Source organism: Trichechus manatus, unplaced genomic scaffold (genome assembly GCF_000243295.1).
Source record: "Trichechus manatus latirostris isolate Lorelei unplaced genomic scaffold, TriManLat1.0 scaffold00052, whole genome shotgun sequence".
Lineage (NCBI taxonomy): Eukaryota > Metazoa > Chordata > Mammalia > Sirenia > Trichechidae > Trichechus > Trichechus manatus.
Window position 1 is genome coordinate 3,969,035 of NW_004443988.1, and position 20,951 is coordinate 3,989,985.

Below are 20,951 nucleotides of genomic sequence, written 5' to 3' on the forward strand. Positions count from 1 at the left end.
AGTTTGTTTTATGTATTTTGGAGTGCTGTCGTTGGGTGCGTAAATATTTACTATAGTTATGTCCTCCTGGTGTATTGACCCTTCAATCATCATATAGTGTCCCTTCTTATCCTTTGTGGTGGATTTTACTTTAAAGTCTGTTTTGTCAGAGATTAATATTGCCACTCCTGCTCTTTTTTGAGTCTTGTTTGCTTGATATATTTTTTTCTATCTTTTGAGTTTTAGTTTGTGTCTTTAAGTCTAAGGTTTGTCTCTTATAGGCAACATATAGACGGATCATGTTGTTTAATCCTGTCTGCCACTCTCTGTCTCTTTATTGGTGCATTTAGTCTATTTACATTCAGCGTAATTATTGATAGGTATGATTTTAGTGCTGTCATTTTGATGTCTTTTTGTGCATCTTGTTCACAGTTTCTTTGTTCCACTTAATTTTCTGTGCTGAGTTGTTTTTCTTTATACATTTTCTTTTCATCTTTTTCGTTGTTTTTGATTTTGTGTTTGCTAAGTCTTTATAGTTTTCTAGTTTTTTATTTTGACTTGTAGGATTGTTAGTTTTCTTTGTGGTTGCTTTAATATTTACCCGTATTTTTCTAAGTTTATATCAGTCTTTTATTTCTTTATATCACCTTGACTTCCTCTCCATATGAAAGATCTGTGTCTACATTTTTTAAGTCCCTCTTTTTTGCTTTAATGTTGTCATCTTTTACATATTGACATCTCTGTTTGCCTATTTTCAGTGTTTTAGCATTGATTTACTTTTGTGACTTCCGTTTCTGGGTTGATAGCTGGTTGCTCTGTGCTCTGGTTGTAGTTTTGGGTTGTTATCTGATGTTACTGATTTTCTAACCAGAGGACTCCCTTTAGTATTTCTTGTAATTTTGGTTTGGTTTTTGCAAATTCCCTAAACTTCTGTTTATCTGGAAATGCCCTAATTTCACCTTCGTATTTGGGAGATGGTTTTGCTGGATATATAACTCTTGGCCGGCAGTTTTTTTCCTTTAAGGCTTTGTATATGTCTTCCCATTGCCTTCTTGCCTGCGTAGTTTCAGCTGAGTAGTCCGAGCTTATTCTTATTGATGCTCGTTTGTAAATGACTTTTCATTTGTCCCTAGCCGCTCTTAAAATTCTCTCTTTATCTTTCATTTTGGCAAGTTTGATTATAATATGTCTTGGTGATTTTCTTTTGGGATCTACCTGTGTGGGGTTTGATGAGTATCTTGAATAGGTATCTTCTCATCTTTCACAATATCAGGGAATTTTTCTGCCAACAGATCTTCAACAATTCTCTCTTTATTTTCTGTTATCGCCCGTTCTGGTACTCCAATCACTTGTAGGTTATTCCTCTTGATAGAGTCCCACAAAATTGTTAGGGTTTCTTCATTTTTTAAAATCCTTTATGTGATTTTTCCTGAAAGTGTCAAGTGCTTTATCTTCAGTCTCACTAATTCTGAGTTCCATTGCCTCAGTTCTGCTCCTATGACTTTTTGTTGAGTTGTCTAATTCTGACATTTTATTGTTACTCTTCTGGATTTCTGATTGCTGTCTCTCTGTGGATTTTTGCAGCCTGTTAAATTTGTCTTATGCTCTTCTATGATCTTTTTAATTTCCTCTGTTGCCTTTTCTCCGTTTTGTTTAATTTCCTTCCTAATTTCTTGAAGAGTTCTGTATATTAATCTTTTGTATTCTGCCTCCAGTAATTCCAAGAAAGTTTCTTCCTCTGAAAAATTTCTAGATTCTTTATTTTGGGAGCTTGCTGAAGCCATCATGGATTGCCTCTTTATGTGATTTGATATTGACTGTTGTCTCTGAGCCATCAAGAAGTTATTATATTTATTTTATGTTTGCTTATGGTGTCCAAACTTCTTGTTTTGTTTTGATATGCCCAAATAGGCTGCTTGTATGAGCTAGTTTGATTATTGGCATCTTTGAAGCTCTAATGTCCTGTCACCAGGTGGTTAGATCTGTTAATAGGTATGTGAGCTCAGGAGTCCACCCACTCCTCCTGTATGGATTCAGCTCAGGTGCCCAGGTAGATAGCCAGCAAGTGTGTGGTGTAGGCTCTCACTTACAGTCCTAGACAGGCTGGGTGATTGGTGTAGGCACAGGCATCTGGCTGCAGCAGGGAGACACACTCTGAGCAAGGCATGGGGCTGACAGCCGTCCCTGAGTGTCCAGGAGGAAGTCGTGTCCCTGTTCCCTAGAGTCCATTGGTTGGTGGGTTTTGCAGCTGGATTATGAACACCCAGGGCTGTTGGCTGTGAGGACTGGGGGGGCACCTCTTATTCATGGGCCCCTCTTGCAGGCGGCTAGGTGGCGTGGGTGGAGCCACCAGTCTTTATGCCCCTGATGTGGGTAGGTGAAGACCATGCTTAATGGGCAGAGCTGTGTCAGATATCAAGAACCTGTCACTCCACACCTGAAACAGTTGAAGTTTAGACTTCAGGTATATACCCTGTTGTATTGCGGTAATGAGGGCCGACACTGTTGCAGTGGGGCCACACAAGTCTGTTTAGGGGGAAAGGCACTCAAAGTCCATGGATCCCTTATGCCTGTGTCTAGGCAAAGGAACTGTGCCTACCCTGGGTTCCTCGCTTACGGCAGCTGGCATTTTATGTTTCGCCCTGTTTGTTAATTTGTTCACTCTCCAAGGCAGGGAGAATGGCTCCCAGTGTGTGACGGATCCTACTTCTGGCACAGGGGACTCGGCAACTGCTGAAGCCAGTCCGGGACCCAGTGTAGAGCAGGGAGTGGGGAGGTAAATGGGAGAGGGGTTTTTCTCTAAGGGGGGTGTTTTGATCCCCGCAGTTGGCCGTACGCAAGTACTTATCTTTCGCTGATCGTGGGCTGTCTCTCACTGGTTTTGGGTGGCTGTGTAGACTCTCTGCTTCTGGGTCTTTCCCGGTGCGGAAAACGTGCCTCCGGAGCACCACTGCTTGCCTGCCTCACCTTCACCCAGGAGCTGATCATGCACGAAGGGCTCAGGTTCTCACTGGGTCAGGTCTAGGAGCTCTTTGCTGCTTCCAAACTGTCTCTCCTTCCTCATGCCACTTAGTCTGGTTCCTCAACTCTGCCTTTGTTATTCTTGGCTCCCAGATTGCCATATATAATCGATTCACTTGTTTTTTTGGGTCTTTGTTGTAAGAGGGTCCACCAGAAGCGTCTGACTACTCCCCGACTTTGGCCCTGCCTCCATGTTGTGCTCTCTTAGTATCTTTTCTGGTGTACACGATCTGCAATTCCTCAGTTGTTATACCTTCCTCACCACCTCTAAATCCCTGTGTATACTTTTCTTCTTGGATAAAAAGCTGAACAACTTTACAGCGCCAGTTTGTATGATCTTGAAACTGCACCTTTCTAAGTTCTCCACTTTTGTTGTTGTTCATTCATTTGTCCAGCAAACATTTATTAGGCATATACAGGATTACAGGTTCTTTTACGTTCTGGGAATAGAACAATGAAGAAGACATAGTCTCTATCTTCAAGGAAATTACAGTCTCGTAGAGGAAGAAAAGCATTCAATACAATTGAATAAAAAAGGGATGTGACATAGCAGTGTAGTTGCACAAAGAGAAAGTGAATCTTTCTTGGCTAGTCAAGTAAGGGTTTATAGAGGAGGGGACAACTGATTAGAGTTTAAAAATTTAAAAAAAATTTTTTTTCCAATAAAAGTTGTAAGTTCTTAATGTGGAAGGATTAGGGAATATAGATAAGCGTTAATCAGGAAAACAACCACTGTTAATACCTTGGTGTGCATCCTTTCCTACTCTTTTGAAACTGGGTTTTTAAGAATTTCTAGAAAACTAATAGAGTCAGGACTGAGGAAGGAAGCATTAAAGACAAAAGAAATGATTAATGCAAAGGTATGAAGATCTGAAAAAGCATTCTGTATATGGCCAAGTATAAGTAGCTGGGTATGGCTGAACCATGAGAGGTATTGAGTGGGGGACTGGGCAGTTGTGTGGTGTCATTAATTAGATAATAGAGGACTTTGAATGTGATACTAAGCATTGAGAATCTGTCTATAGAAAATTGGGAGCTACTGAAGGGTTTTAAGCTGGGAAAGGGACATATTTATGATTTTCATTTCGGAAAACTTATTCTGGCCAATTTAAAGAAGGAAGACTGAACACTCACTAGGTTTTTACTTTCCTTCATAAAATTTATAGAAATAATAGAAAAGTAATTATGTAGCCATGTATAGAAATAAGGAAGAGAACTCTCAGTGCATCAGAATCTGTGAAGAATTCCTGAAAGTGGTTAATTCTGAGGGGCTCATACCCAGAGGTGGGGGAAACTAGGAGCAGGAAGGGTTCCAGAGTAATCAGTAGGATGATTCATTAGCATCACTGCAACTTGAGCCAAGCAGGTGGACCTCTGTACATTGTAACACCAGTTTGGGCCAGGCAAAAGACCTGCTTCCATGTGAGAACTCTTCACGTAGGAGCCTGGGTTTATGAGACAGGGAAGTACCCTGGGTAAGTGGCTATGCCCATACCTAGAAGACCAGGCTCTGAGGCACCCTGTGTGGTAGCATATCCAGCTCCTTTTCCACTCCTACTGAAAGCAGTGTTAAAATGAGTAATGATTCCCTAGTGAACTGTACGAAAAGAAGCCAGTAGAGTGTAACAGAATCTCAAGTACAAAGATAAGAATCTCCAAATGTTTCAGGAAAGCCAACAACATGAAAGAAAATCAACAAACAGAAGAACTTGGGGTCAAGTAAAAAGTCACTAGAACAGAATTTTAAAATAGTGTAGCTAAAAATTCTAGAAAGATAAGAAATTTATTATATTCTGGAAACAGAAACAAGTGGTTATAAAACAGGAATAGGCAATTTGTTGTTGTTGTTAATAGTTGCAGTTGATTCTGATTCATGATCCCATGTATGTGGAGTAGAACCACTCCATGGGATTTTCAAGGCTATGACCTTTTGGAAGCAGATTGCCAGGCCTGTCTTCTGAGGTGCCTGTAGGTGAGTTTGAACCGCCAATGTCTCAGTAGACTAGTGCATAACCATTTGCACCACCCAGGGCTCCTTAGGCAGTTGTTAATAAGAGTCGATTAGAAATCTGAGGAATAAAAAAAATAGTTGTTGAAATGGAACGATCATTTTGGTGCCAGTGGAGGATGGTTAGAATGTTGTGTGATTAGAGGCAGAGAGAACTGGCAAAAACCCCTTTCCCTTTCTTGCAAGCCCACAAATATGCAGGTTGGGCAATTTCCCTTGTTTTCAATGTTAAGAAATGACTGTGTGTGTGTATTTAGGATGTCTGATGAAATTACAGAATATATCTAAAAAGAGCAAGGTTTATACCTGGCAATCCAGTGGTGTAATGAGATCCTGAACTAAGATAGCAGCGTAGGAATAGAGCTGAGGAAACAAATATAAGGGATGTTAAAAAATTGAGAATTAATAAGAACAGTTGAATGTGGGAATGAAAGAGAAGGGGGAATCTAGAATAATCCCAGGTTTCTTGGTAGCAAATTCAAGAGTGAAAGCAGTTTTTGGGGGGTGGGGGTGGGAGCAGGGGATACTACTGTCTCACTTGGGCATGTTGAGATTGATGTACCTGTGAGAAAACCAGATGGAGAAGTGTTGTAGTTAGACTAGTAGATATATAGATTTGGAACTCAAATATTTGGACTTCAACAAGTTTTGCCAGTCATGTGTAAGTGATAATGGTAGTGGATCTCACACTCATGTGTGAGGTTGTGCAGGATGAATGCATATACTGTGAGACAAGATGATCACTATCATTTGAGGGGTATTTGGAAGAAGAGGAGCCAGCATAGGCATGGGAGCACTTAACCCAGATTTGAGGGAAGGCAGAGATCGCTTTCTTGATGAAGGAAAATCTAAGTTCAGACAAGAAGGCAGGAGAAAGAAGTGGAAAAGATTTCAGATTTGTTGAGTGTACAGAGTATACAAAGTGAGAGAGTAGAATAGACGACACTGGGGAGTTAACTAGGGACGATATCCTGCAGAACCTTGAAAGCAGTGTTGAGGCAGTTGGGCTTTATTCTGAGAGAAATGAGGAGCTATTGAAAAATTTTAATCATGAAGATGTTACGTGATCTGATTTGTCTTTTAGAAAGATATTTCAGGCTATAGTATGTAAAATGGATTAGAGCCAGGTTAATTGAATGGAGGGAGATCTGTTAGAGTATTGTTTGTTTGTTTGTTTATTCCAACAAATATTCCTTGGTCAGAGATAATGTTAGGCTGGCTATGGTAGGATCATGGAATGGAGAGAAGTGGGTTTGAGAAAGATTTAGACCTTGGTGGTTGGGTGTTAGAGAGATATACAGGGAAGAGCAAACATGAACCTAAGTTTCTGGCGTTTCCAGATAGGTAGATGATGATGCCATTCATTAAAGGAACCCTGAAGGAGAAGATTAAGGAAGGCTAACGAGTTCAGTTTGAGGTGCCTATAAACACCTAAATTGAGATTCAGTAGGTATTTAGATAAGTAGGTTTGAACCTTAAGAGAGAGATCTGGGCTGGAGATAGTGATTTAGAAAGTAACTAAAGTTGTGGATATGAAAGGTCACACAGGTATGGAGAGAAGACGTGATCGAGGTCAAAGTCCTTAGGAACACATACATCTAAAACGAGCATTCTGCTAACAAAACTTTCAGAAGGAATGACCAAAGAAGTAGGACAAAGTTCAGGAGAGTGTGGGCTAACAATTCTGAAACCAGTGTACATGTATACTGGGATTAATCAAATAAGTAAATGTATGGTGGATGGTGGTAACTAGGTTTCTCACTGTTGGAGGGGAAGGGCAGGGGAATGGCTAGAATGAACCATGTGGTACTGGATTAGATTTGGAGACATCAGTATGAACTCATGTTTATCTTAATACAGATATGGATAAGGAAATGATTATAGATATGTATGTATACATGGGTTAGTATAAAAAAACCAAAACCAAACCCATTGCTGTCGAGTCGATTCCAATTTATAGCAACCCTATAGGACAGAGTAGAACTGCCCCATAGAGTTTCCAAGGAGCGCCTGGTGGATTTGAACTGACGACCTTTTGGTTAGCACCCATAGCACTTAACTACTATGCCACCAGGGTTTCCTGGGTTAGTATACATACATATATTTTCTGGTTCTGTCTACTGAGAGGGCCTAGAAGCAATAACACTCCACTAGCACTGAGCACACTTATCACCCATATCTTGGTTTCTAATAGCGTTCTTCAATAATGGCTCCTTGGAAAATGAGTGATGCTAGGGCTAGGGCAGGAAATAATGCAAGATAACCCTGGAACATCTTGTAGTGCCAGAAAGAAAGTACTCAAAATCCAAAAGGATAGGAGCTTGGCAAAATAATAGAGGAACCAAGCTGAAAGAGCACCTGGTGGTCAAAGCTGGAACAATTTGAGCAACAAAATTTTTTTGTTTATTGTACTTTAGGGGAAGGTTTACAGAACAAATAGTTTCTCATTGAAGAGTCAGTACACATGTTGTTCTATGACATTGGTTAACAACCCCACGACATGTCAACACTCCCTTCTCAACCTTGGAGGACCTTTTTTTTGTTTTTGGTGAATATATACATAGCCAAAGATATACCATTTCAAAAATTTTTACATGTACAATTCAGTGACATCGAATTTTACATGTACAATTCAGTGACATCGATTACATTCTTCCAGTTGTGCTGCTATTCTCACTTTAGATGAAGGCTTACAGAACAGAATGGTGTACAACTTATTGACAGCAATTACAATAATCGGCTGTGCAACCCTACCCTTAATCGATGCAATATTTCCATTACCGTTAACTACCCCCTTTCCCCTTCCCTCCCGCTAACCAGTGGTAACCACTAATAAACTTTGTCCTCAGTACATTTGCCTTTCCCTGTCTTTTTATAAATGTGAGGTCATACAATATTTGTCCTTTTGTGGTTGACTTATTTCACTCAGCATGTCTTCCAGGTCCATCCATATTGTAGCATGTATCAAGACTTCATTTCTCCTGCTTGCTGTGTGGTATTCCATTGTATATATGTACCACATTTTGTTTCCATTCATCTGTTGATGGGCATTTGGGTTGTTTGCACCTTTTGGCTATTGTGAATAGTGCTGCAGTGAACATTGGCGTTCAAGTCTCTGTTTGAGTTTCTGCTTTCCAGTCTTTTGAGTATATACCTAGGAGTGGAACTGCTGGGTGCCCTGGTGGCACAGTGGTTAAGAGCTTGGCTGCTAACCAAAAGGTTGGCAGTTCAAATCCACCTGCCACTACTTGGAAACCCTATGGGGCAGTTCTCCTTTGTCCTGTAGGGTCACTGTGAGTCAAAATGCACTCAATGGCAGTGGGTTTAGTATTTTTGGTTTATGGTTATCATTGAAGGGGAGATAAATTTCTGAGCAGATAAATAATAAAAGAAATGATAAAGGCAATGATGGACAAATCTGGCCACCCAAAAATAAAAACATTCATATTAAAGGTCAGTAATAGACTGAGAAAATGTTAAAAGTGAGAGCAGTAGTATTTTCATGACCTAAACAACTTAGATGTTTAAGGAAAACATGAAGAAGCCCTTCCCTCACTCCACCCCCAATAGGACGGGAAGAGGGAGAGTGGCAAAAGTTTGGAAAGAAAGGCAGTGTTAATAATGGGAAAAGGACCCAACCAATGACATGTAAAAGGGTTGTTGGGTGGCATTCAGTGCCTATCTAAATTTGCAGACTAAAAATGGCTGCGGGAAGGCGTCATACCTCCTCGTCTAACTTCATGATGGTGAGGAGAGAGAATTAAGATCAGCATCAGCTGAAGTCTGATTCCTTTGAGGCAAAGGTCGGGCATACCTCCTCTCTCCAACCTTTTTACAATTCTAACACCAGCTGTTCCTTCCATGGTAATCTCTACTCTGCTAGATTTGAGAAGTCATTGCAGTGGCCACACAGAACTCACAGACCATACTCACAGTTATGGGATTTATTAGAGAAGTACCAGGTTACAACTCGGAATCAGAATCAGGAAGCATGTAGGCAGAGTCTGCCTTCTTAAGTTCAGGACAGCTCTCTCAGCGCCTCTTGGTTGTTCAGGGCTCCTCTTGGCATCCTGAGGACAGGGCCCTCTTAGTCCCCTCAGGACAGGCCTCGTCTCTTGGCCCTTGGCCCTCAGCCCTTGGCCTGGCCTCTACCCTGCTCGGCAAGTGCTACAAGGCTGTTTTAGCTTTGCCAGTAAGTGCCTGGAAGCACCCCACTCCACCAGGAATCCTGCTGCCCGAAGACGCTCAGCTCTCTCACTCTGTGGGTCAGCAAGCCTAGCTCCTCCGATAAGTGCCTGGTGGCACCCCACTCCACCAGCAAGTTGCCTGGCTGGAGGCACTCAGCTCTCTCACTCTGTGGGTCTGCATGCTCACTGTAGCTGCCTCACTTAGGCTGGGAAGCCTGCTGTACAGTCTTGTGTCAGTCTCCTGGTTCTGCTGCTGCTGTTTCTTTGCCATGCTTGCCACTGCTTCTTGCCATCTAGTGCCTTCTCTGGTCTTACGGCTCTCTCCATCTCCTTGGTCTGGGAGGTTCTCAGAGCAGGGACTCTGGGTTCAGAAGACATGCTTCATTCTTGGCTCATCTTGGTGGTAGTGAGGTCCCCCTTCCCACCTCTGGGATGGCTCATTTTAAGCCTAGTGGGGTCGCAGAACTGACCAGTCCCGTCGTTAGGGTTCCATACACCTTATTTGCATGGTCTCACCCCTGCAGGGGTTCCATTCACCTTATTTGTATTGTCCAGTCCCCTTGGTGGACCACAAGCATCTTATTTGCATAGTTACACACAGTCATTTTGTGGGAGTTGCAAGACCATGGTGAGAAAGGCCATGTAAAAATGATTCATCTCACTGCAAAGACCATAATGTTGTAGCCCAATCACTGGCAAAGAACATCATGTTTGGTAAAGTAGAGGGTCAGTGAAAACAAGGGAAACCGTCAATGAGATGGATTGACACAATAGCCACAACAGTAGACTCAAGCATACCAATGATCATGAAGGTGGCAGAAGACCAGCAACATTTTGTTCGTTATACATGAGGTTGCTATGAGTTGGAGTTGATTCAATGGCAAGCAACAACAGTAGCAACAATATTATAGCAGGATCAATCCACATACTTGTATGTTTTTCTCTAGCAGGTGATTGGATTGATCCAGGATTGGGAGTTTTGAGGGTGGTGAAGTGAAAGGAAGAAAGTAGTATAGTAGGTGAACAGGTATCTTGGGAGACAACCAAGATTTTGGGATGGAGATCACAGGAGACTGGAGTGGTGAAAGGGGCAGTATAGGATAAAGGACCTAGTTTTACTCTAAGTAAGGTGGCCTTTGTCCATGACTCTGGAGAATTAACCCTTGGAGTAATTGAAGTGCCTTGGTCTGGGACTTTTAGGCCACACTCGAGAATTTGTGCTGGCAAGTAGGGGCTGGCCAGATTAGAAAGTCACCTAGGAGGCCAATATCAACTAGTCTCAGGAGGCGTAATTTAGCCCGTTATGCAGGACTGGCCAATAACGTCCGGAAGAGGGAGGCTCAAAAAGCTTCCTTGTTGACAAGAACATCTGCTTTCAGGAGGATAGTGCATCCATTGGGACATGGAAGGTCTATGTTGGAAACCCTCCCAGACTCTCCTTGTGTGCTGCTTTGTTTGTATCCTTTTTGGCTATATGAAATCTGTAGCTCTAATTATGGTATATTTTCCATGAATTCTGTGAGTCGTTCCAGCGAATTATCAAACCCAAAGGGACAGTGGGAGCCAGCAGGTCTTGAACTTGCAGCTGGTATCCTGAAGGGGTAGTAGGAAACCAGCCCCAGATTTGTAGCCAGCAGGGCAGAAGATTGAGATGTCATGAGGACTCCCCAGACTTGCAGTTGGCATCTGCCTATTCGGCAGTCTGAAGGATGATGACTTTTTAATTTGTAAGCTCTGACCTAGCTCTGGGTGGCAATGAGGATGGAGAAGTGGGAATGTGAGTACTGGATAAATCTACATTTTGGAGATTGGATTCATGCTGATCCTTACGCTCAGGCAGATAGAATGCATCTAAAGGATTGAGTCTGGACCCAGGTTAGAAAAAATATAGTCAGGGTGGGATATTGAATCACCTTGACAAAGAGAAGAAGAAGGTAGTACAGCCAGATGCCTTGAGCCTCAGAGAAGGAAGGAGGTTGCTTGTGAGTTAGTATCTGGAAGTGTCACTTTAGAGAAAGTTGATCCCACTGCCTTAGCCTTTACTGCAGAGGTTTTTTTTCCAAGAGGTGGATTTAAGGCCAGTGGTTCAAAGGAGTGTTTGGTAATGAGGTTGAGGATGCTGGAGTAATTTGTTTTACTAAGTTAAGAGAGGTTCTAGAGATCCCTGTGGAAAAGGTTGGAATGGGATGAGTGAGAAAGCATAGAGAGCACTGTGGGCATGAAAATAAGAGAGAGGGGTAGTTGGCCTGAATGATTTGTGTTTTGAATAAAGCCCAAGGGTGACAGGCATCAGAGCCACAGGTAGAAATGACTAATCCAAGATTCCTGAACTGACCTGTGGTATTATGATTGTCTCTGGGGCCTGATTCACTGTGTGTGTGATCTAAAGAGAATATTAGTAGAAAGGTTAACCCTGGGTGGTAGCAGATACTTAAAGCAATTAGGCTTTCAATAGTGAAAGCCAGTAGGGCCCACATTTCTTCAAAAATCTGATGTCTGCAAATTCCCACTGTTTGAAGTTAGCTTTGAGGTAAAATGGGAAGATTCAGCACAGCCACTACTTTAGTAAAATCCAGTTGGTAATATCCTACTGCCAGTGATCTTTATTATAGAGATATCTTCTGCTAGGAATCTCATTTCCTCTTACTTTTCTTTTTTTAAAATTTTTTCCCATACAAAAATTTATACATACATTGTTATGGGACCCTAATTGCTCTCCCTATACTGTGAGAGCACACTCCTCCTTTCCACCCCTGATTCCCCATGTCCGTTCAACCAGCTGCTAACCCTCTCTGCCTTCCCATCTCACTTCCGGACAGAGGCTGCCCGTTTAGTCTCTTGAATCTACTTGAGCTAAGAGGCACACTCCTCATGAGTATCACTTTATGTCCCACAGTCCAGTCCAATCCCTGTCTGAAGAGTTGGCCTTGGAAATTGTCCCAGTTCTGGGCTGATAGAGAATCTGGGGGCCGTGCTTTCCGGGGTTCCTCCAGTCTCAGTCAGACCATTAAGTCTGGTCTTCTTACTAGAATTTGAGTTCTGCATCCCACCTTTCTCCTGCTCCATCAGGGACTCTCTGTTGTGCTCCCTGTCAGGGCAGTCATTGGTGGTAGCCAGGCACCATCTAAGTTCTTCTGGTCTCAGGCTGATGAAGTCTCTGGTTTATGTGGCCCTTTCTGTCTCTTGGGCTAATACTTCCTTTGTGTCTTTGGTGTTCTTCATTCTCTTTTCCTCCAGGTGGTTGGGACCAATTGATGCATCTTAGGTGGCAGCTTGCAAGCTTTTAAAACCCTAGACACCACTCACCAGAGTAGGATGCAGAAGATTTTCTTAATAAGCTTTGTTATGTCGATTGACCTAGATGTCCCCTAAAAGCATGGTCCCCAGACCCCTATCCCTGCTATTCTGTCCCTCACAGTGTTTGATCGTATTCAGGAAACTTCTTAGCTTTGGTTTAGTCCAGTTGTGCTGACTTCCCCCGTATTGTGTGCTGTCCTTCCCTTCACCTAAGATAATTCTTATCGACTGTCTAGTTTTACTTAAAACTGAGTACTGAAGCCACTGCTGCTGCTGTGACTCAGGCGGCTCTGATGAGTGAGCTAATAGTTTACTGGATCCCTTGCTCCTTTGAGGTACCATTGCAGCCTCCATTTTGCTGTGTAGCTCCTTTGGGGACCTGAACCTTTTTTAAAACTGGTAACTAATTGCCTCTTATCAACTTTGTATATTTATCTGTTATACCTTATAGATCAGTGAAGAAAATCTTTAACTTCATTTTTTCTTAAACCTGTAATAATTACAGGAATGGGAATTGGCATTGCTTGAACAACTAAAACATCTGTATACGAATCATGCTTATAGGGCAACGTCATAGTACCTAAAATATGTAATGTTTTCAGTGTACTAAATATGTCTTCTCTCTCCTACTTTAGATCTATCCGTACTAGTGGAAATGTAACTGGAACTAGCTCTGATGATAAAAACCAAGGACCATCAGGGAAGATCATGCAGTAGGAATCATTGCTTCCAAATGAAGGCACCAACATTTAGAATTTCTACTTATTCTAAGGTATTTGAGGCAAAATTTTACTATAATTTTATTCTTTGATTAGTCATTTTATAATGTTTTCTATTTTATGAGTTTCATAAGTTTACAAGTTTCTATATGTTAGAATGATTGGCTTTTCAAAAAGAGTTAACCTCTCCCTCCCCCTATTCCAAAAAGAAAAAAGACTGAGGAATGATCCAGAATTTTTTTGGTCTTTTTATTTTATTTTGTTGTACTTTAAGTGAAAGTTTACAATTCAAGTTAGTCTCTCATACAAATATTTATATGTACATTGTTATGTGGTCCTGACTGCTCTCCCTATACTGTGAGAGCACACTCCTCCTTTCCACCTCTGATTTCCTGTGTCCATTCAACCAGCTCTTGACCCTCTCTGCCTTCTCATCTCACCTCTGGACAGGAACTGCCCATTTAGTCTCATGTATCTACTTGAGCTAAGAAGCACACTCTTCACGAGTATCACTTTATGTCCCATAGTCCAGTCTAATCTTTGTCTGAAGAGGTGCCCTCGGGAATGGTTTTAGTTCTGGGTTGACAGAGGGTCCAGGGGCCATGCTTTCCGGGGTTCCTCTAGTCTCTGTGAGATCATTAAGTCTGGTGTTTTTACTAGAATTTGAGCTCTGCCCCCCACTTTTCTCCTGCTCTGTCAGGGACTTTCTGTTATGCTCCCCGTCAGGGCAGTCGTTGGTGGTAGCTGGGCACCATTGAGTTCTTCTGGTCTCAGGCTGATGAAGTCTCTGGTTTATGTGGCCCTTTCTGTTTCTTGGACTAATACTTTCCTTGTGACTTTAGCGTTCTTCATTCTCCTTTACTCCAGGTGGGTTGGGACCAATTGATGCATCTTGGATGGCTACTTGCAAGCTTTTAAGACCCCAGACACCGCTCACCAAAGTAGGATGCAGAACATTTTCTTAATAAGCTTTGTTATGTCAATTGACTAGATGTCCCTTGAAACCATGGTCCCCAGACCTCTGCCCCGCTACTCTGTCCCTCTAAGTGTTTGGTTGTATTCAGGATACTTCTTAGCTTTGGTTTAGTCCAGTTGTGCCTACTTCCCCTGTAGTGTGTGCTGTCCTTCCCTTCACCTAAGATAATTCTTGTCTGCTATCTAGTTAGTGAATACCCATCTCCCTCCCTCCCCACCCTCATAACCATCAAAGAATGTTTTCTTCTGTGTTTAAACCTTTTCTTGAATTCTTATAATAGTGGTCTTGTACAATATTTGTCCTTTTGTGACTGACTAAATTCACTCAGCATAATGACCTCTATATTCCTCCATGTTATAAGGTGTTTCACGGATTCATCGTTGTTCTTTATTGTTGCATAGTATTCCATTGTGTGGATATACCATAATTTGTTTATCCATTCATCCATTGATGGGCACCTAGGTTGTTTCCATCTTTTTGTTATCGTGAACGTGGGTGTGCATATGTCTATTTGTGTGATGGCTCTTGTTTCTCTAGGATATATTCCAAGGAGCGAGACTGCTGGATCATATGGTACTTCTATTTCTAGCTTTTTAAGGATGCGCCAAATCGATTTCTAAAGTGGTTGTACCATTTTACATTCCTACCAACAGTGTATTTAAGTGTTCCAGTCTCTCCACAACCTCTGCAGCATTTATTATTTTGTGTTTTTTGGATTAATGCCAGCCTTGTTGGGGTGAGATGGTTTCTCATTGTAGTTTTGATTTGCATTTCTCTAATGACTAGTGATGGTGAGCATTTCTTCATGTGTCTGTTAGTTGCCTGAATGTCTTCTTTGATGAAGCGCCTGTTCATATCTTTTGCCCATTTTTTAATTGGGTTATTTGTCTTTCTGTTGTTGAGGTTTTGCAGTATCTTGTAGATTTTAGAGATTAGGCGCTGATCGGATTTGTTGTAACCAAAAATTTTTTCCCAGTCTGTAGGTTGTTTTTTTTTTACTCTTTCGGTGAAGTCTTTTGATGAACATAAGTGTTTGATTTTTAGGAGCTCCCAGTTATCTAGTTTCTCTTCTGGTGCTTGTGCATTGTTACTTATGGTTTGTATTGTGTTTATGCTATGTATTAGGGCTCCTAGTGTTGTCCCTATTTTGTCTTCCATGATCTTTATCATTTTCAATTTTATGTTTAGGTCTTTGATCCATTTTGAGATAGTTTTTATGCATGGTGTGAAGTATTATTCTTGTTTCAGTTTTTTGCAGATAGATATCCAGTTATGCCAGCACCATTTGTTAGAGGACTAAAAATGATCCAGAATTTTAAGGGAAAATTAGTAAAGCATGTTGTTATGGATTGAATTGTGTCCCGTCAAAATATGTGTTGTAAATCCTAACCTCTATGCCTGTGGTTCTAATCCTATTTGGGAATGGGTTGTCTTTGTTATGTTAATGAGGCAGGATTTGAGATATAGAAGAGATTAAACAAGAAGCAGAACAGAGATGGGGTAAGATAGAAGTCAAGATACACAGGAGATCTCCAAGGAACCAGGAAGCAGAAGAGACAAGGACCTCCCTCCAGAGCTGACACAGAGAGAAAGCCTTCCCCTAGCACCGGCACCCTGAATTTGGACTTCTAGCCTTCTGAACTGTTTGTTAAAGCCACCCACTTGTGATATTTCTGTTATAGCAGCACTAGATAACTAAGACACCTGTCAAGTATAAGAAATACACTCAGTGCAGATTAAGACCCACCAAACTGTGTTAGAAGAACTGGAATAAGTAAATGTCAGTTATGTTATTTATGTCATGACCCTCTGAGATAAGCAACATAATTAAGTGCTCTAACAGTCTCACATGATACAAAAGAGTTTACTGATTGTCTTTCAGTTTGGCTTGGAAACCTTGTTTATTCATTTCTCCTAAACTCATTGTTAAGGTTTTTTTTTCTTCTTCTTTTTCTTTTAACTAAGAAGTGTCGCTTTGATTCCCCCTAGACTGTCCCTGTAGGACCTTTGGGATCTGATGGATTAGTTTCACTTGGACTAGAAAAGTGAGATATATAATTAAAGAATCAAATGACACTTCCAAATCATGGGGTGGATCCCAGCTTTAAAGACTGCATAAGATAATTAAAAACAAAAAGGAAATGTATTATCAGCAGAAAAGAAAAACAACAGCCCTGTATTTTTCTAAAATTCACATAAATTCCGGACAGGGTAGAATGAGTTAGTGCTTATTTAAAAACAAAATACTTTTTATTTTAATTTTTTCAAATAGGCATAAAGTATGAAAAGTTAATTACATTAGCGGATAGGCTAAAGTTGGCTGATTTCTCGGTGTATGTTGTAGAAGTTTGTAAATAATATCTTGCTTGAATATAGAGAAAGTGAAAATCTGGGAAAAAAAATACATCACTTATTACTAGGATTCTTAATTTCATTTTGTTCTGTTTTGGAACAAGAATATGTAAAGCAACAAATTCCAAAATAGTAAGAATTCATGATATTGGAAAATCCTAAAAATGCCTCAGTTAAAATAAATGAGGATGGTATAATTAAGCTGTCTCTGCCAGAGAAAAGCTACCTCAAATAAAGAAGCAGATGAAAAAGAATTAGATTGCTCTAATGAGAAGTTTTAAAACTTCTCTGAGAATTACATGTTTTTTTGTTTTTGTTTTTTTTTTTGGTATTGTTTTGAACTAAACGGTAATGATTAAATACACAATTTGTTGTATTATCAGAACCATTTTGCTTATGCTATTAAATATGTCTTTCCTTATTTTCATTTATTAATATTAGTTGAATGTCTAAACTTTGCAAATAATGATTCTAATATATGGCAGAGTTATAAATGCAGTTGAAGACATCTTTCATTCAAAGTGTTTGCTCTGGTGTGTTGTTTAGTGCCATTGAGTCAGTTCCGACTCATAGTGACCCTGTGTACGACAGAGCTAAACACTGCCTGAGTCCTCTACTATCCTCACAATGTTCCACTGCTATTCATAAGATTTCACTGGCAATTTTTGAGAGGTAGACCTCCAGGTCCTTCTTCTAGTCTGTGTTAGTCTGGAATCTCTGCTGAAGCCTGTCCACCTTGGATGACCCTGCTGGTATTTGAAATACCAGTGGCATAGTTTCCAGCATCACAGCAGCACGCAAGCCACCACAGCATGACAAACTGACAGATAAGTGGTGGTCCACTCTGGCCTTGGAAGCCTAAATACAGTTGTTGGAAACAATTTAAAAGCAGTCATGAAACGAACAGTAAAATAATGATAGTTTAGAATCACTTTCTAAGTTAAGTTCTATATTCAGACTTCAACAAAAGTAAAGATTAGGGAATAGACAGTTCTGATCAGTTGACTTTGCTGATTGATTAATTGGTTGTGGTTGTTAACTCTTTATGCTTCTACTTGTAAAAGCAATCTAAATTAGATTCCATAAATTCTTAAATTAGGAATTTCTAATTCATCTATTTCTTGTATCTCCCCATGTTTTGCAAGTTTTCACAGAGTGGTATCCCCTATTAAAAATTGTCATTTTCCTTTTTGAAAATGAAGAAAAGCGCAAATTTCACAAACTTGTGCTCAGAAGTTTTATATAATACATTTTGACAATTTTTTTTTTTTTGTAATTTTCTTGAGAACCCATTGCCATTGAGTTGATTCTGACTTATAGCAACCCTATAGGACAGAGCAGAACTGCTCCATAGGGTTTCCAGGGTGCGCCTGGTGAATTCAAACTGCCAACCACTCGTGTTTTGCAGGGATTAAAACACAACAAAATCAGTACTTGAGTTATGCTCCTAAAACATTTGCAGGGTTATATGTCTTGGATTACAGTTTGCATTAAGTTGAAATGATATCTTTTAAAAGTATTTTATTTGAACTCAAGAAAACATTTGAAAACAAACTTCAACAAGATACGTTAAAGGAACTGGCATTCTCTAGTGACTTGCTACAGTTTCTCTGTGGTATGATGGAAAGAGCACAAGCTTTGGCTCTTCTGCTTTCTGTGCTTCCTTGGGGAACTGAATTAATATTTCTGTTTCCTTTTCTGTAATACTTAATTTGTAACCTTGTGATTAATAAGTTAATAAATATGTAAAATAATGCTTTCCAGTGTGAAATTAATGAATGTTGTTGCTAAAAACACAAAAGACCATACTACAGAAGCATCATTCACAGTTACTCTTCTCATAGCAAAAAGCAGGTGAACTCACATCACTACAGAGGAGCTTGTAAAACCAGTTTTAAAGTTAATGACAAATATTATGCTTGGAGAGAAAGTAAAATGAGCTTTTGGCAAAAATCCCTCATCAAAGGCATACCATTTGGAAAAGCAATTACTGTCATGTGCGAATGCTAGCAGGTATTTTGTTTTTCAGTTGGATGAAAGCCACTGATGTGCAGAAGATATACCAGCACTTGACATAGGTGTGTTACTGTTTATCATTGAAAAATGCATACTACAGGAGAAGAACTTTTTGTTATTGTTGTAATTGTTTTGTTGTGGTGGTGGTTGGTTGTTTTTCAAGCCATTGTAGCCTAGGAAAAGTTTCTTTGGTTCCTTCTAATCAAAGTATCAACAACTTGAGCTTTAGGAAAAAGTACACTTGCTTTGTGAGTAGAAGAGTTTGCATTGGAATATCAATCCATATCCCGCTTTCTTCAGAGAGAATAATTGGCGTTCAATTGTGTGATTCAAGATTGTGGTGTAGTGTCGAAGGAAATAGTAAAAATTGTGACTGTAAGCAATTTTTGGCCACTAAAGTCATGTCTTTAATTTAGAGTTTTGTGAAGAAATGGTAGGCAACTATGTTGTCGTTAGTTGCTGTCGAGTTGCCTCCCACACATCGAGATATTATGTGTAACGGAATGAAACAGTGCCCGGCCCTGTGCCATCTCCATGATTGTTAGTATGTTTGAGTCCATTGTTGTGGCTGTTGTGTCAATCCACTGTATTTTGAGTGCCTTCCAACCTGGGGGCTCATCTTCCATCACTATAAAAAAAACAAAACCAAACTTGTTGCCATCGAATTGATTCCTACTCAGTGACCCTATAGGACAGAGTAGAACTGCCTCGTAGGGTTTCCAAGGAGCAACTGGTGGATTCGAGCTGCCAGCCTTTTGGTTAGCAGCTGAGCTCTTAACTGCTGTGCCACCAGGGCTCCTCCAGCACTATATTGGGCAATAGTTTGGTTAGCAAGTACTGGATTCTATTTTTCCACAGAGGCGTATGCTAGCTATGGGGAGGAAAGGGCATACATATTTGTTAATTAGTTTTTCAGTAAAATGAGATAAATATTTCTTTACTACTGATAATATGATTTCAGTGTAGAAAATACATTTACTATTTTGAATAGCTTGAATTTATAGCTTCATGTTCACAGTACTGTGAGTTTTAATGTTAAGGATGAGATATGAGACTTTTGTAAAAGTCTGAATTATGGTACAAAGTAATTCAGTCTCAATGAGTGATATTTCCCACACTTGATAATTTTATGAATTTATTTTTTAAAAAGTGAGTTTTTATTGTGCATGTTTAAAAATCACATTCATATTTTGAAATAGAACATGAAGAAATTCTTTCCAAAGGCAAAATGGAAGCAGAGAAGTAGATTAGGAATCTTTTTACTCCAGTCTTTCGAACTGAAGCATTTACTTTTCCAGTTTGGAGTGGGATATACTTGTTTTAGTATCAATGGGATGTTGAAAGTAGACTTTAGTGAGAAATCTGATAAGATTTTTGGGTCTGTGTTCAACCTTAGGATCCAGAACTGTATGATGCAGCTGACTTATAATTAAGAATTAGGAGTTTTAATTCAGTAGAAATAAAGAATAAGAAATAAATCAGCTGAATATGGAAATTGGCTTATGGTTCAAGCTGATTCCAGGCCTGGGGCCTTGAACATCTTGCAAGGAATTTATCAAACACTAATAAGGTTGTGTCAGAATGATGCAGGGTCTTAATTGAATATTCTCTGGCTAGTTAAATATGAGATAATTTGAGCGTCAGTGAGAATAACTGCAATATTATGAAACACATCAAGTATGTTTAAATCCATTAGTTCATAATGATACTTAAAAAACACATTAGTTTTATTTGGATTCATTATTTTGGAACATTTTTATATAAAGGGAAAGTATCCAGCTTTATCCTATCTTTCTTATATGAGCGGTACCTCAGGGTAACTAAATAGTTGATGAGTGTAAGTTTCTTCTCTTAGAGTGATTCTAGTTAATACATGAAGAAGGAGTGATAGAATAGAACATCACTATTTTGTAAGGAATTAGTGGATCTAAGCAAAGATCATCAGTGACTGCTAACATCACAGAAAGACAACCAGACTTTCATTAGGTTTCTCTTAATGGACGTTCATATACCTCAAATGGATGACTTTAACAAACAGAAATTTATTCTTTCATAGTTTAGGAGGCTAGAAGTCCGAATTCAGGGTGCCAGCTCCAGGGGAAGGCTATCTCTCTCTCTGGGCTCTGGGGGAAGGTCCTTGTCATCAATCATAACACTACATATGAAGTACCTTTGCCAAAAAACTGAACTTGAACCTCAGTATGATCAAGCCTCTAGCTCTAACTGCCAGTTTACAGGAAGAACAGAAGACAGAGAAACATTTTAAATGATACCATGGGGATGTAGTCAGCAAAATATAGACATGGAAAACTCCTTGGGATACACAACTTCTTTGTCAACGTATTAATTGTAAGGAAGAAAAGAAAAAAAGAGAAACGGAGGGAAAAACTTTAATA

General features: G+C 40.0%; 1 protein-coding gene across 1 annotated transcript in view; it reads left to right on the top strand.

Moving 5' to 3' along the window:
• NCOA1 (nuclear receptor coactivator 1) overlaps positions 1–20,951 on the top strand; it is a 270,561-nt gene that overhangs the window by 16,177 nt on the left and 233,433 nt on the right. Inside the window, exon 2 of the mRNA XM_023732415.1 lies at positions 13,128–13,264. The gene's annotated coding sequence lies outside the window, so the exon portion shown is untranslated. The remainder of the gene's footprint in view (positions 1–13,127; positions 13,265–20,951) is intronic.